Source organism: Euprymna scolopes, chromosome 42 (assembly GCF_053919585.1).
Source record: "Euprymna scolopes isolate OS-2025 chromosome 42, ASM5391958v1, whole genome shotgun sequence".
Lineage (NCBI taxonomy): Eukaryota > Metazoa > Mollusca > Cephalopoda > Sepiida > Sepiolidae > Euprymna > Euprymna scolopes.
The window spans coordinates 17,373,730-17,388,975 of NC_136523.1; positions in this window are offsets into that span (position 1 = coordinate 17,373,730).

The window sequence follows — 15,246 nt, forward strand, 5'->3', positions numbered from 1 at the left end:
TGTGAATGTTTGGCGAGGGGGGCATAGATTGGAGCTCAGACGAGCACTTGCCATGAAAATAACGATAAAACAGACAGGCTCGCGAAGTCTCTTCTGTGAGGAAGAGGTCGCAGGGAAGAGAAAAGAGCACTCCCCACTACGCTACGAAATCTATTCTAAACTCTGTCAAAGCAGGACAAGGTCTTCCTAGCAGCTCCTGCCCAGATGTGACAGCAAAACTCCATCCTTGGACGTACCTGGTTCTTATATAGGTAGAGAATTGCATCCGCAGGTAGATATCTACTTGATCGATAGAATGGTCCTATCATTTTTCCAGCGACCTTGGCAACGGATTTGATGTACGCATTTGCTTTTATTTATTTATTTATTTATTTTTTGTACAACGATATTTATTTCCTCATTCTCTCCTTACCGCTGTGACGTCATCAACCACGCCTCCCCGTGATCTCGAACGTCCTCCCCGTCTCTAATGTGATCTCCTTTTTAAAGTCTTTATCTTTCTCTACCAGTGACGGCGTTTTGCATGCATTTGCATATGCAGGTCCGCATGGTGTTACATTGTGTCACATCCCCTGTGGTGGGAGAGAGGTAAATACCAAGTTGTCGCAAGCCTCACGCTAAGGAATACCCGCTCTGACTACTAACAGTCGTTTAGTAAGGCGACTTGCCAGATAATTACTTGAATACTGTTACAAAGACCACTTAGTTACTTCGAACGAATATATCTCTTTTACAGGACATATTAAATAATATAATTTAAATGTAATTTGGGCCGATATTTCTGTGCTCAACTCTCTACTTAGAATATGGGCATGGCCCCTAATTCACACTAGCTCCTTACAATAACATAGCACATATGACACGGATGTGAGAAAATCAGCAGCTGTAAGATAACTGAGTAGCGAAAATATTAGCAGCATCAAATCTGTTGCCAAGGTCGCTGGGAAAATGATGGAATCCTTCTACCGCCCCAGTAGATATCTCACTGCTGATGCAATTCTCTATCTATATAAAAGACAAGTACGTCCAAGGATGGAGTACTGCTGCCATATCTGGGCAGGAGCTGCTAAAAACAGCCTATCCTGCCTTGACAGAGTACAAAATAATCTTCGTAGCCTAGTGGGGAATGTCCTTTTCTATTCCCTGCAACCTCTCTCCCACAGAAGGGACGTTGCGAGCCTGTCGTTGTTTTATCGTTATTTCCATGGCAAGTGCTCGTCTGAGCTCCAATCTCTGCCCCCCTCACAAATCTTTCACGAAAAACACCCGTCTAGCTGAAACCACTGTCAGTAATTTTCCCTACTCTTTATCTGCGCCTAAATTAAAACGTAGATTACATGAACAAAGCTTTCTTAGAAGTGCCCGCGAGTGGCACTCTCTTCCGTTTGCTTGCTTCCCACCTGACTACAACTTGGATGTCTTCAAGTCTAACATAAACAAATTCCTGATGAACCGCCCCCTTAAGTAAGACACTTTATCAGATCTCCATTACTAACGATTACTACGATACTATCCCATTGATTACTGTACACACAATAACCCTTATCCTCGAGTGGCCTCCGGGCCTTGATAAGTGATGACTTCCCTGTAAAAAAAAGCATCAGCCGTCTTAGCACATATGCAAATTAAGCACGTGTGCAAGCACTGAAATCACGGGAAGAAGGAGAAAAGGTGGAAAAAAGAGAAAAACAGCACAGGGTCAAGCAAAGGGAGCGATTGGGCGTGTTTTCACTCTTATGCGACGAGAGAGAAATCGCGCTGTGTAGTCGAAAAGGCGGAAAAGCAAACGATAACAAAGAAATCTGCGTGAAAGAGCGTCTAGACAGATATCTTCGACGCATCGGTGATATTTTGAAACACAGTAAAGCGCGTTGTCTGAAATTACTGGAATAAATGCTTTTTGCGTAACTATACGGTGCTCTCTTATGGTAACATACGCGTATGTGTGTGAGAACATCAACAGCAGCCGTAGGATAGCTGGCTAGCGAAAATATTAGCAGCAACAGCCGTTAGAGCACGTATGCAAATCATTGCATGCGTTGAGGTCACATGAAGAAGAGGAAGAGAAAACGGAAACGAAAGCGGAGAGAGAGAGAGAGAGAGTTGTGTGAGAGGGAGAGAGAGAGAAAGAGAGAGAGAAGAAAAGTGCCGGGAAAGATAAATGGCGTCAGGTGGCGGGAACAGAGACTTTTAAAAAGCACATGTTATATGGCACAGCGTTGTAAAACACACATGTGCGAAAAGACTTTTGAAAGATAATGAAACGCGTCATTTTGGAATAACCACGAATAAATGCATTTCATTTGTACTATAAAAAAAAGGCCAAGTCGGATTTTTCTTTCTTTTATTTTATATTTATTTGTTCCTTTGCGACGGTACCAGATAACGTGTGGGGCCGAGAAGTTTGAAATGCAACGACACGGTTAAATTGTAACGGCCGCGTCGCATATTCGGTATAAATTGTCTCCTCCTAGGAGATCTGGAGGTAGTCTACCTTAGAGCTGAACGATCGCCCGTATTTTTTACATGTAAACAAATATTATATATATATATATATATATATATATATATATATATATATATATATATATATATATAGTTCATTTACTCACATAAAATTAATATACGAAAGTATAAATTTATGTGTAAACTTTAAGTATTTACTTCAAAAGTGCTCAATACGTATGTAGAGCTATTTAGTAATCTATAAAATATATATAGCGATTTAGCTACACTGAATATTATATATATACACACACATTTAAACGTCACTTATATACATATATACATACATATTTACTAAACCGTAATTTTTTTTGTTTTGTTTTTGTTTAAGTTGATGTATTTTTTTTTTACATGGAAGTCACCACTTATCAAGGCTCGGAAGCCACTCGGGGATAAGGGTTATTGCGTGTACAGTAATCAATGGGACAATATCTTAGTAATCGTTAGTAATGGAGACCTGATAAAGTGTCTTACTTAAGGGGGAGGTTCATAAATAAAAAATTTAAAAATGAAAAAAAAAAACGTTTACAAGTGTTTTTGATATAGATGTACATAAGAATACTTTGATAAGTATGCTTTAACTTAAATAGGGATGGTATAATAAAATTGTGGGGTCTGCGTTCGCGCCTGGCCTCCATAGAATGGAAATAGGCACAAACTTTAATAAAGACTTTTTATATCTATCTGCGTAAGTATACCTTGATAATTATGTTTCAGTTTGAAGAAATATGGTATAATAAAATTATGGGATGTTCGTTCGCACCTGACCCCCATAGAATGGAAATATGTCACAAAGTTTAACAAGGTTTTTTAATATAGATCTACAGAATATTGTGATAAGTGTTTCAGTGTGAACAGGTATGGTATAATAAATTATGGGGTTTATCTATTTTATTTTTACTTTCATCATATTTTGCTTTGGTTTTGATACTCCCAAATTCGAAGCTATCTCTTTACAACCCTTTCTTTTCATACCCTATCATACTTTCATAAATCAGAGTCCATATTCTGTATGCTGTTTTTTAACCCAGTCAACGACGGGTACTTTTGCTAGTATATATATATATATATATATATATATATATATATATATATATATATATATATATAACAACAACAACAACAATTTATTGTTGTTATATATATATATATATATATATATATATATAACAACAACAACAACAATTTATTGTTGTTATATATATATATATATATATATATATATATATATATATATATATATATATATATAACAACAACAACAATTTATTACAAATAATACGTCCCAAAAATGTGGGGCGACTAGAATATAAACACAGAGCAGAGATAACCTCTCATTTTAAAACATTCAGGGAGTGAAACAAAATACCACAGAATCGCTTATAAAACATTGATAAATCAACCTTCTTACATTTAAAATGCGATAAAAACCGAACATAGAATTATTGAGACCCCAGGGTCCGGCAGTAAGACATCAGGATACGTATCGAGCGGTGATGAGTTCGAGTCCCGATACATTTAGATATACTGACGAGAAGTTAAACTTCGATACATGTCATGTTTATAGATAAGTTAATTTTATGCACGTAAAATATTTAAATAATATATATATATATATATATATATATATATATATATATATATATATATATATATATATATATATATATATATATATATACAAGTTAGAAAAGCATTTCATCCAAGGCATGAAAATTGTTTTTACTATAGGCTTTAAAAATAAAAGTACAAGATTCAATTTGAAATTTATTTATCTTCAAAGTGCTCTTTCATAAATTTTACAAAGTAATGTATAAAAATTTAATTTAAATTGAATCAAAAACTTACCTTGGATATATTTTATGTAATGTACATTTTGTTGCACTTTTTAAAAAAATCATTGAAAATTTAGATCTATATCATTAATTTCTAGGTGAAAGATAATGTTTTTAAATTGCAACAAAATGTACATTACATAAAATAAATCCAAGGTAATTTTTTGATTCAATTTAAATTAAATTTTTATACCTTACTTTGTAAAATTTATAAAAGTGCACTTTGAAGATAAATAAATTTCAAATTGAATCTTGTACCTTTATTTTTAAAGCCTATAGCAAAAACATTTTGTTTAACAATTTTCATGCCTTGGATGAAATGCTCTTCTAACTTGTATCTTATCTTTTTAAGATTATATTTTAAAACTCTCCTTCTCTCTATTTCAGTTTGTATTTCTCCTCACACCACAACTCATTTTTGCAACCTCCTCTTTGTATTATTACATGTCAGAATATTCTCTCTGTTTCAGTTTGTATTTCTCCTCACACTACAACTCATTTTTGCAAACCCCTCTTTGTGTTATTACAGGTCTGAATATTCTCCCTGTTTCAGTTTGCATTTCTCCTCACACCACAGCTTATTTTTGCAACCCTCTCTTTGTAATACAGATCTGAATAATGAGAAAATCTGAATTTTTTTTAATAAAAGCTTTAAAATTACTTTTTTAGATTGATTTTTTGAAAACTTCTTTCAGAATAGAAAATCTTTAAAATTTAATAAGGAACATACAGGTTTCATTAACAAATATTCAGTACATAACGAGAAAAATAGAGATGAAAATTGGATTGTAGATCGGGTTACGGTCAATAGTATTCTTCGCCAGCGAAAGTCTTTGTTATTGTTATTCTATTATTATTATTATTTAAAACATTTTGTGTCCTGCTCTTTCGCGCGAGGACTAATATATATATATATATATATATATATATATATATATATATATATATATATATATATATATACATTATGCATTGATTTATTTATCACGTGTTTGTAGATAACTGTTTTTAAGTAAAATAAATAAATGTAGGTTTAAATCTTACCTCTCTAAAGGGCGATAAATAAGGATATTAACAATTTTACTTTTTTCTTAGCTAAACCGTGTCCGTGCGTTGCCCGGGAAAGTAGATTAACTTATTTTTTGTCGATGTTATGTGGAATCTATATTATATTTCTTTTAAACTGTCTGTTTGTCTATCCATTTTACTTTGTTTCTGAAACTACTGGATCGATCTGGCTTAAATTTTGTATGAATCTTGGTTATGGAGAGGTACAGCGAACTAAGTATTATCGTATCTATTCGATGCACAAGTGGGAATTAATAGGGATGAGTATTCAATGTACTGTGGTATCCGTTCGAAGCACAATTCCAGATTAATATGGGTTAGATTAGACGATATCAGCTTCCTTCATTAAATAAACAAAGAAACACTTCCTCATCATTACAAAAACAAAGAAACACTTCCTCATCATTAAATTAACAAAGATAAACTTCCTCATCATTAAATAAACAAAGAAACACTTCCTCATCATTAAATTAACAAAGAAACTCTTCCACTTCATTACATAAACAAAGAAACCCTTCCTCATCATTAAATTACCAACGATAAACTTCTTCATCATTAAATAAACAAAGAAACATTTCCTCATCATTAAATTAACAAAGAAACACTTCCACTTCATTACAAAAACAAAGAAACCCTTCCTCATCATTAAATTAACAAAGAAACACTTCCTATTCATTACATAAACAAAGAAACCATTCCTCATCATTAAATTTACAATGAAACCCTTCCTCATCATTAAATAAACAAAGATAAACTTCCTCATCATTAAATTAATAAAGAAACACTTCCTCATCATTAAATTAACAAAGAAACACTTCCTCATCATTAAATTAACAAAGACACACTTCCTCATCATTGAATAAACCAGGAAACACTTCCTCTTCATAACATAAACAAAGAAACACTTCCTCATCATTACATTAACAAAGACACACTCCTCATCATTAAATAAACAAAGAAACAATTCCTCATCATTAAATAAACAAAGATAAACTTCCTCATCATTAAATAAACAAAGAAACAATTCCTCATCATTAAATAAACAAAGAAACAATTCCTCATCATTAAATTAACAAAGATAAACTTCCTCATCATTAAATTAACAAAGAAACACTCCTCATCATTAAATAAACAAAGAAACAATTCCTCATCATTAAATAAACAAAGAAACAATTCCTCATCATTAAATAAACAAAGAAACACTTCCTCATCATTAAATTAACAAAGATAAACTTCCTCATCATTAAATTAACAAGGAAACACTCCTCATCATTAAATAAACAAAGAAACACTTCCTCATCATTAAATTAACAAAAATAAACTTCCTCATCATTAAATTAACAAGGAAACACTCCTCATCATTAAATTAACAAAGACACACTTCCTCATCATTAAATTAACAAAGATAAACTTCCTCATCATTAAATTAACAAAGAAACATCTCCTCATCATTAAATAAACAAAGAAACACTTCATCACTATTAAAAAATAATTTACACTTGCTCCATATAACAAATAGAGGATAGAGATTCGCCATTTAAACCTGTTTATCCAATCAAAAAATACGCACGTTTCAATGGATATTGAATTATGGTAATCAATGCGTAAAAATAAATGTGCATTTCACATATTTAACATTCTTTTCATCTATTTATACCCTCCTCCATCTATTCATATATTTAGCTATACCTCTCCAAAGTCTATTACCTCCATATCTCTCTCTGTCAAGCACGTACCCACATATATGTACATGTACGTGTGTGTGTGTTTGTGGCTATATATATATATATATATATATATATATATATATATATATATATATATATCCCTATCTATTCACATATTTACCCTCTACCTCTCCAAAGTCTATTTACCCCTTTCTTCCAGCTAGGCACGTCTCCCATTATATTTATATGTTCGCGTGTTTATATGTGTGTGTTGTGTGTGTGTGTGTGTGTGTGTGTGTGTGTGTGTGTGTGTGTGTGTGTGTGTGTGTGTGTGTGTGTGTGTGGTTTAGGTGGGATATGGGAGGGAAGGTCTATACTTCTTTGAAACCTACCATGTTAACGAAAACCTCCCAGTTGATATATAATCTAATAACCAGGAAAATTCAACTTTCAACGAAGCTGAAGCACAGAGAAATGCGACGAAATTCTACAAATTAAAAAGATACGTGACCCCCCCCTCACCCTCCGCAACAAAAAAACAGGGACAAAGTAAGCTTTGAAAATGATCTGGTTAACCTCATCAAGAGCATTAAATTTAAACACAACAAAAAATACCTAACCCAAACCATTAAAAAAAAAAAATAATAATAATAATAAATTCTCAAAATCTATAACAAAAAGTCACCAAAATAAATTAATAGTTCCGACGGATAAAACAAGAAACTTCTACACAATGGACTACATAAAAATTTGTCCCTATTTACAATGCCTCCCCACGGGACAGAGTTAGACACCAGGGTCGTTTTTTAACGTGGAGAAAAGGGGGGAAAAAATAAAAAATTGTCTCAGTCGTGAAGGATTTCTCCTCCACTGACAGAGAACAAGAAATTGAAGTGCAGCATCTGAAGAACAGATAGTATTTATTTGCTCCCCAACCGAGCAAATTAGGCACAAGGCCGATTTTTAATGTGAGGAGTGAAGGGGAAATGGGGACCAACTCCCCGGGGAGTAGGGGAGCTGGATAGTGACAATTGCTATGAAGGGTTGCCCCTACATTGACCAAGGTCTTATATGTGAGGTTGCCCCCACATATGGTCTTTGCTTGCAGCATCTGAAGACCAGATGCTACACTTTGATCTTGTCCCGAAGGCCAAGTACGCTGCATTTGTCCGTCAAGATATGATATAGGTTTAATAAGTAAAAACATCCTCGATATAGTCATTTCTAAAATAAAATCTGTAGCTAAATACTTACATGGCAATTTACTAGCCAAGTCATCGAATGGTTTTCTAACGCTAAAAACAAAACGAATGTAAAATTTATTTCGTTTTATATAAAATCATATTACCAATCATATCTCCAATTCTTTTAAATAAATCTCTTTTAATGGCCCCCAAAAATAACAGACATAACTAAGGAGGAAACTAAACTAATACTATTGGCAAGAAAGTCCATAATGAGTTTTGCCAACAAATATTGGACAAGTAATACTCCAGACAACTTCAATATATTAATGGGATCGACTGACTCAACACAGGTTACTGATCTATTAGGCCTTTTCCTCCAAAATTAAATTAATGAAACACTCCATTGCCAATTCCAATATTGATGGGGAGGGCTTTACAGAGACGATGAACATTTCATAATGTTGTGGTGGCAACCACTTATTTGCATATGCGAATAACATAACACTATAAATGGCAAGCCTAGGTTGGCCTTGGTGTGTCTTACTCAAATGCCACCGGAAGTGACGCCGGAGAGCGTACATGTCCTCCCACCAAGACTCTCTGACTCGACACCGTCATTTGTACATATTGTAAATATACATTTTCTTTAATACACTTATTATTGCGTTATCTTGTTGTTTGCGTCTTCATTGTATTTCCTTACTAATTATTGTTCAACCTTGCAACCACAACAGTTGGCGACGAGATATGAAGCGTCAAATATAACAGTTTGACGAAGAACTATTTAAAAAAAAAAAAAGTACAACGCAAAGGTTGACCATTTTTTTTTAAGGAATGCAAAGTGTTGACGAGCAAACGGATTTTACGCTAAAGAGAAGTTTCAACTCAAGTGAAAAAAAAAAACTCTAACGTGGCAAAAGCGACAATTTACGCCGTTTTCTGGGAATACAACTTGCAAACGAATGTAAAAGTGAATTTTTGTTTTGTCGCTACACGACAAATCTTACTAAAGGACCAACTTGCAAACGAAAAGCGAACTTTGTTCTGTCGCAAAAACGACAGGTCAGACCCGTATTACGAAAAGCAAGGAAGTAACCTACGAAAAAAGTTCACCAGTGGATTCTAATTACTGTTCTCCGTAAACAAAACAACAACTAAAGGACTTTTTAATTAATGTTTCGGTTGACGTCGGTACTAAAAGAAAATACCACAGCTAAAACTAAAATTCAAGGAAAGGATTTTTTTTCTTGAAGTTGTCACTGAATAACGGATAATACAGTAAAACGTCACGGAAAAAAAGGTAATCTCAATTTAAGAGGTATTTTAATTACTAAAATACTAGAGAAAAAACTCAAAGAACTAAATGTACTGCATACATTTATTCAATTGTGACTCGATTAAAAAAAAAACTTTTATTTTATGGAAAGAGTTACTTATTAGTAAGTGCCTAAACACGGAAACAATTCCATTTCGTGATTCCAGATAAACCTGTGTTATTTTTTTTTGCAGCGTGACTCGCAAAAAGAATATATTATTGCAAGCAGCGATATTATTATTGAAAACAGGAGCTTACAGCAATTTGCTTTTTTGTTGTAACCCAAACCGGTGTAAATTGTATATGGTACAATATTCTTTTTTAACTACACACTAAAAAAAACAAAAACATGGAAGACTTATCAAAAATGTTCATGCAATTTTTACAAGCACAGGCTGAGCGGGATGAACACAGACAAGCTACACAAAACGAGCTTTTGCAAACACAAATACAGGCACAGGCTGACCGCGAGGAAAAGAGAGAGGACAGATTATTGAAATGGCAGCAGGAACAAGAAGAAAAGCAGAAAATGGCACAATTAAAGCAGAAAAAACTGCAATTGGAACAGGAAGAAAGGCATAAGAAACTACAATTGGAATATGAAGAAAGACAAGAGGAACGTTTTGCTAAAACACTGGAACTACTAAAGAGTAATCGAGAAAATGTCGATAGTGTTAATTTCTCCCATACAACTATTTTTAAAAGCATGGACACATTTCATTATGTGCCTGAGGAAGAGAAGAATTTCGAAGCATACTACACAAAATACGAGGATGTTTTTCAACTGGACTGTAAAAATTGGCCAAATAGTCAGAAAGTGAGCCTCTTACTCAGAAAATTGGGTACATTAGAACACAGCAAATTCGTAGATTACATATTACCTAAAAAACTGCGGAATTAGAGTTCATGGAAGCTGTAAAATTACTAAAAGAATTATTTAATCCAAATATATCTCTTTTTCATAAAAGATGGCTGTGCATGAATCTAAGAAAGATGGACAACCAAGATTATTTGACATACGCATCAGTTGTCAATAAAAACTGCGATAATTTTAAGCTTGCAGAACTAACGGTAGAAGATTTTAAATGTCTAATCTTCGCTCAAGGGTTAGTTTCCACGAAAAATGCAGAAATACGCAGACGAGTGTTGTCTAAGCTGGAATCTGAGCAAGATTTAACCCTCCAGAAACTAGCAGAGGACTGTGAAAGGGCCATTACACTAAAAAAGGATTAAAAAAATATAGAAGAATCCGGAGTGGCATATGTAAGAAAAGTTAGAAAACCATACGCACCAACCAAGAACTTTACAAAGAAAAGCGATGGAACGGGATATTCCAAAGATAATAACCATAAATATAGTACAGAATATAACAAGCCTCTTCCTAGATATAACTGTAAGAGATGTGCAGAAAAGCATTGGGAATCAGATTGTCCTTATAAGAAGAAAAAATGCTACATTTGTAAGAAGGTGGGACACAAAAGCGATTGCTGCAAATATAAAGATTACACCAAAAAGAGAGTACAGCAAACAAAATCAAATACAAAATTAGACAAAGATCGGCGAAAATACGGAAAAGTGGAAATATTTAAAACATCAATAAAGTTACAACTCGACTTGAAGGAGAAGTTGTCCTCCCGATAAAATTGAAAGGGATTTCGAAGAAATTAAAAATATTCGTACTAAAAAATAGTGAAAATCTGTTTGGAATAGATTTAATTGAGAAATTCGGACTATGGGATAAGCCAATCAATACATTCTGTAAAAAATTAGAATGTTCTTCTCCAACAACAGTAAATATAAAAGACGATTTAAAAGAATTATTTCCTGAGGCATTCACGACTAACTTAGGTCGCTGCAATAAATTCAAGGCCTCGTTTGAACTTAAAGAAAACGCCAGCCCAATTTTTAAAAAAAAGCGAAATGTTCCGTTCGCTGGGTTGGAAAAGATTGATAAAGAATCAAATAGATTGGAACAGACGGGAATTCTATCAAAAATAGAACACAACGAGTGGGCAGCCCCCACCGTATACGTAAAGAAAAAGAATGACGAAGTTAGAGTGTGCGCAGACTTTTCGACCGGGGTCAACTCCCTATTAAAAGATCACCATTACCCCCTACTAAGCCCAGAGGAAATATTCACGAAGTTGAATGGGGGTAATATCTTCTCCAAGATAGACTTGAGCGACGCGTATTTGCAAATACCGGCCGAGGAGAATTGCTCAAAAATACTATGCATCAATACGCATAAGGGATTATACAAATACAACCGATTGCCTTTTGGCATCAAAGTAGAACCTGCCATCTTTCAGCAAGCGATGGACACCATGCTAAGTGGTATTGAGTGCGCATGTGCATACCTGGACGACATTGTTGTCAGGAGCAAATCCCTAGAAGAACATAAGGAACATTTGAAACAAGTATTTACTCGAATACAAGAATTCGGCTTTAAAGTAAAAGAAAGTAAATGTGACTTTTGTATGAGCGAGATTAAGTATCTTGGACACATAATAAACAAACATGGACGACGTTCAGACCCAGACAGATCTGCGGCAATAAAAAATATGCCAGCACCCGATAATGTAACAACCTTGCAGAGTTTCTTAGGACTCGCAAATTATTACCAATCTTTTATTGAAGGAATGCATAACTTGCGAGCCCCCTTAAATAATCTGCTTAAAAAGGATACACCGTGGAACTGGACGCAAGAATGTCAAACCGCTTTTGACAAAATAAAGAGCGCACTAACATCCGAATTATTCTTAACGCACTTTGACACAAACTTAAAAATAGTCGTCGCTAGTAACGCTAGCTCCTACGGCTTAGGAGCATGCATTCAACATATTATGCCGGATGGGTCTAGAAAACCAATAGCGCACGCTTCGAGAACGCTGATACCAGCCGAAAGGGCATATTCACAAATCGAAAAAGAAGCGTTGAGCATAATCTTTGCCGTGACTAAATTTCACCGATATTTATATGGTAGACAATTCATACTTGAAACCGACCATAAACCGTTAGTCACGATCTATGGATCAAAAAAAGGATTGCCGGTATACACCGCAAATAGATTGCTGCGCTGGGGTACACTACTACTTAATTACGATTTCCAGCTACAACATCTAGCATCAAAAAAGATTTGCCATGCGGATGGACTGTCAAGACTGATAACACAGAAACACAATCTGGAAGAATCAGTCATTGCAGCAATTCGGACAAATGTTGAAGTAAAAAATATGGTAGCAAACATCATTAAGGAACTACCCGTAACTTTGTCGGACATTAAAAGGGAAGCCGAGAAAGACGAATATATAAAGGACATAAAAGAGAAAATTATAACGGACACAAAGGTGCAGGAAGTTTTCTCCATATGTGACGATGTGTTACTGTACAGCGAGAGAGTGGTAACACCCAAAACATTGCAGAATAGGATGTTAAGAGATTTCCACACAGGACATCTGGGGATAAATCGAATCAAGTCGTTAATGAGAAGCTACGTGTACTGGCGTAACATGGACACTGACATAGCGACAACAATTGATAAATGTAAAGGATGCCAGTTAGCGGCAAAATCTCCACCTATAGTACACAAACCTTGGCCGAAAACCGACCAACCATGGTCGAGAATCCACATGGACTTCGCTGGTCCAGTAGGTGAAAACTATTATTTAATTGTAGTGGATAGGTTCACAAAATGGCCAGAGGTAATGCGTTTCAGGAATCCAACAACGAACAACTCAATAGGGTTCCTACACGAGTTGTTTGCAAGATTCGGTGTACCAGACACACTGGTCACTGACAACGGAACGCAGTTCACATCCGCAGAGTTTAAGGAATTTTGCAACACGTTCCGAGTGAAGCACATCACGACTCCGCCGTATCATCCAAGGTCGAACGGCCTCGCGGAAAGGTTCGTGGACACGCTAAAACGAGTATTAAAGAAATCCATTGGAACACCAACAGAAAAAGCTTTGCAACAATTCTTGCAAGTATATAGGATGACACCACATCCTAGTTCAAACACATCACCAGCTGATCTAATGTTTGCCAGAAAGGTAAAATCAGCGTTTGACAAACTATTGCCAAGGCAGGCAATTATCCGAAACACTACACACACGAGAAGAAAGAAATATAACTCGGGAGATCGAGTATATTTTAAGTGCTACAGAAAAAACACATCTTACTGGGAATGTGGAGTAGTGGATAAACGCATTGGTGATTGTACATACATGATTAAACGTCCACAGAATATACATAAAAGGCACCTAAATCAGATAAAAAAACGTCATATCCAAGATGATGATGATACGACAACAGTCGAAGAGGAGGACACCATAGATATCATATACGAATCTTTTAATTTGGAACCGCCTCAAAATGCACCTGAACCCCGAAGATCAGGTAGGAAAAGAAAAGTGAATGAACCATTAATGGTAAACCATAAAAGAAAAAGATATTGAAATCTGTGTGACTTCAAATCTTGGGAGGGGGTGTTGTGGTGGCAACCACTTATTTGCATATGCGAATAACATAACACTATAAATGGCAAGCCTAGGTTGGCCTTGGTGTGTCTTACTCAAATGCAACCGGAAGTGACGCCGGAGAGCGTACATGTCCTCCCACCAAGACTCTCTGACTCGACACCGTCATTTGTGCATATTGTAAATATACCTTTTCTTTATTACACTTATTATTGCGTTATCTTGTTGTTTGCGTCTTCATTGTATTTCCTTACTAATTATTGTTCAACCTTGCAACCACAACACATAATTTACTCCACAAATAGAAATTACGAAAGAGCAATAAGATCTCTACAAAACTCTTTACAAACTATGGGCTTACCATAAAAATTGACCCAAATAAACAGAAAATTAATTTCTTGGACGTAACACTAAACCAAAACAAGTCAACTTTTGAGCCTTATCATAAACCCAACCAATCGGTACTATACGAATCAAATCACCCAAATCCATATTAAAAGCAGAATCTAAATCTAACAAATCTATATTCGACAAAAGCACAAAAGTCCAGGATTTTAAATGCAAACAAAATATCAAAATAAAAATGATAATTAGATAAATTTAATAAAAACAAAACTACAATAATCTTAATGTTGAAGACGCCCCTCCATGGGATTAATGGACTATCTCATTACGTCACTTCCTCTGGTGACGTCACTTCCAGTAACGAAACCGGTGCCCGGAGTCAGAGATTGGCACGCGACCAAGGAGGTCGAGTGCACACACTCCACCGTTGAGGAATGGTATTGCTCAACTCGCATTGCCTGTAATTTATGTGAGTACATGTTCGTTTCCTAAAAATCCTATGTTCCTTCGTTCTTATTACCATTTAAACCCATAACACTTAAACCATACAAAAACGTAATAACATATGGCATAGCCATATCAGTTCACAATAAAGAAAATATAGCAAAATATTTAATAAAACCACTGTCCAAATTTCTTACTTGACAATGCCAAATTAAAACCAAAAAATAATTAGTAATAACAACAGTAAAAATTAGGAAAAAATCAACACCATACGACAAGCTTAATAAATCGTAATAAAAAAAACAATACATGCCCTTTGAAAGGTACCCGTAAAAAAAGAAGTGTAATTCATAGTTCCTATTTACAATACCTCCCCACGGGACAGAGTTAGACACCAGGGTC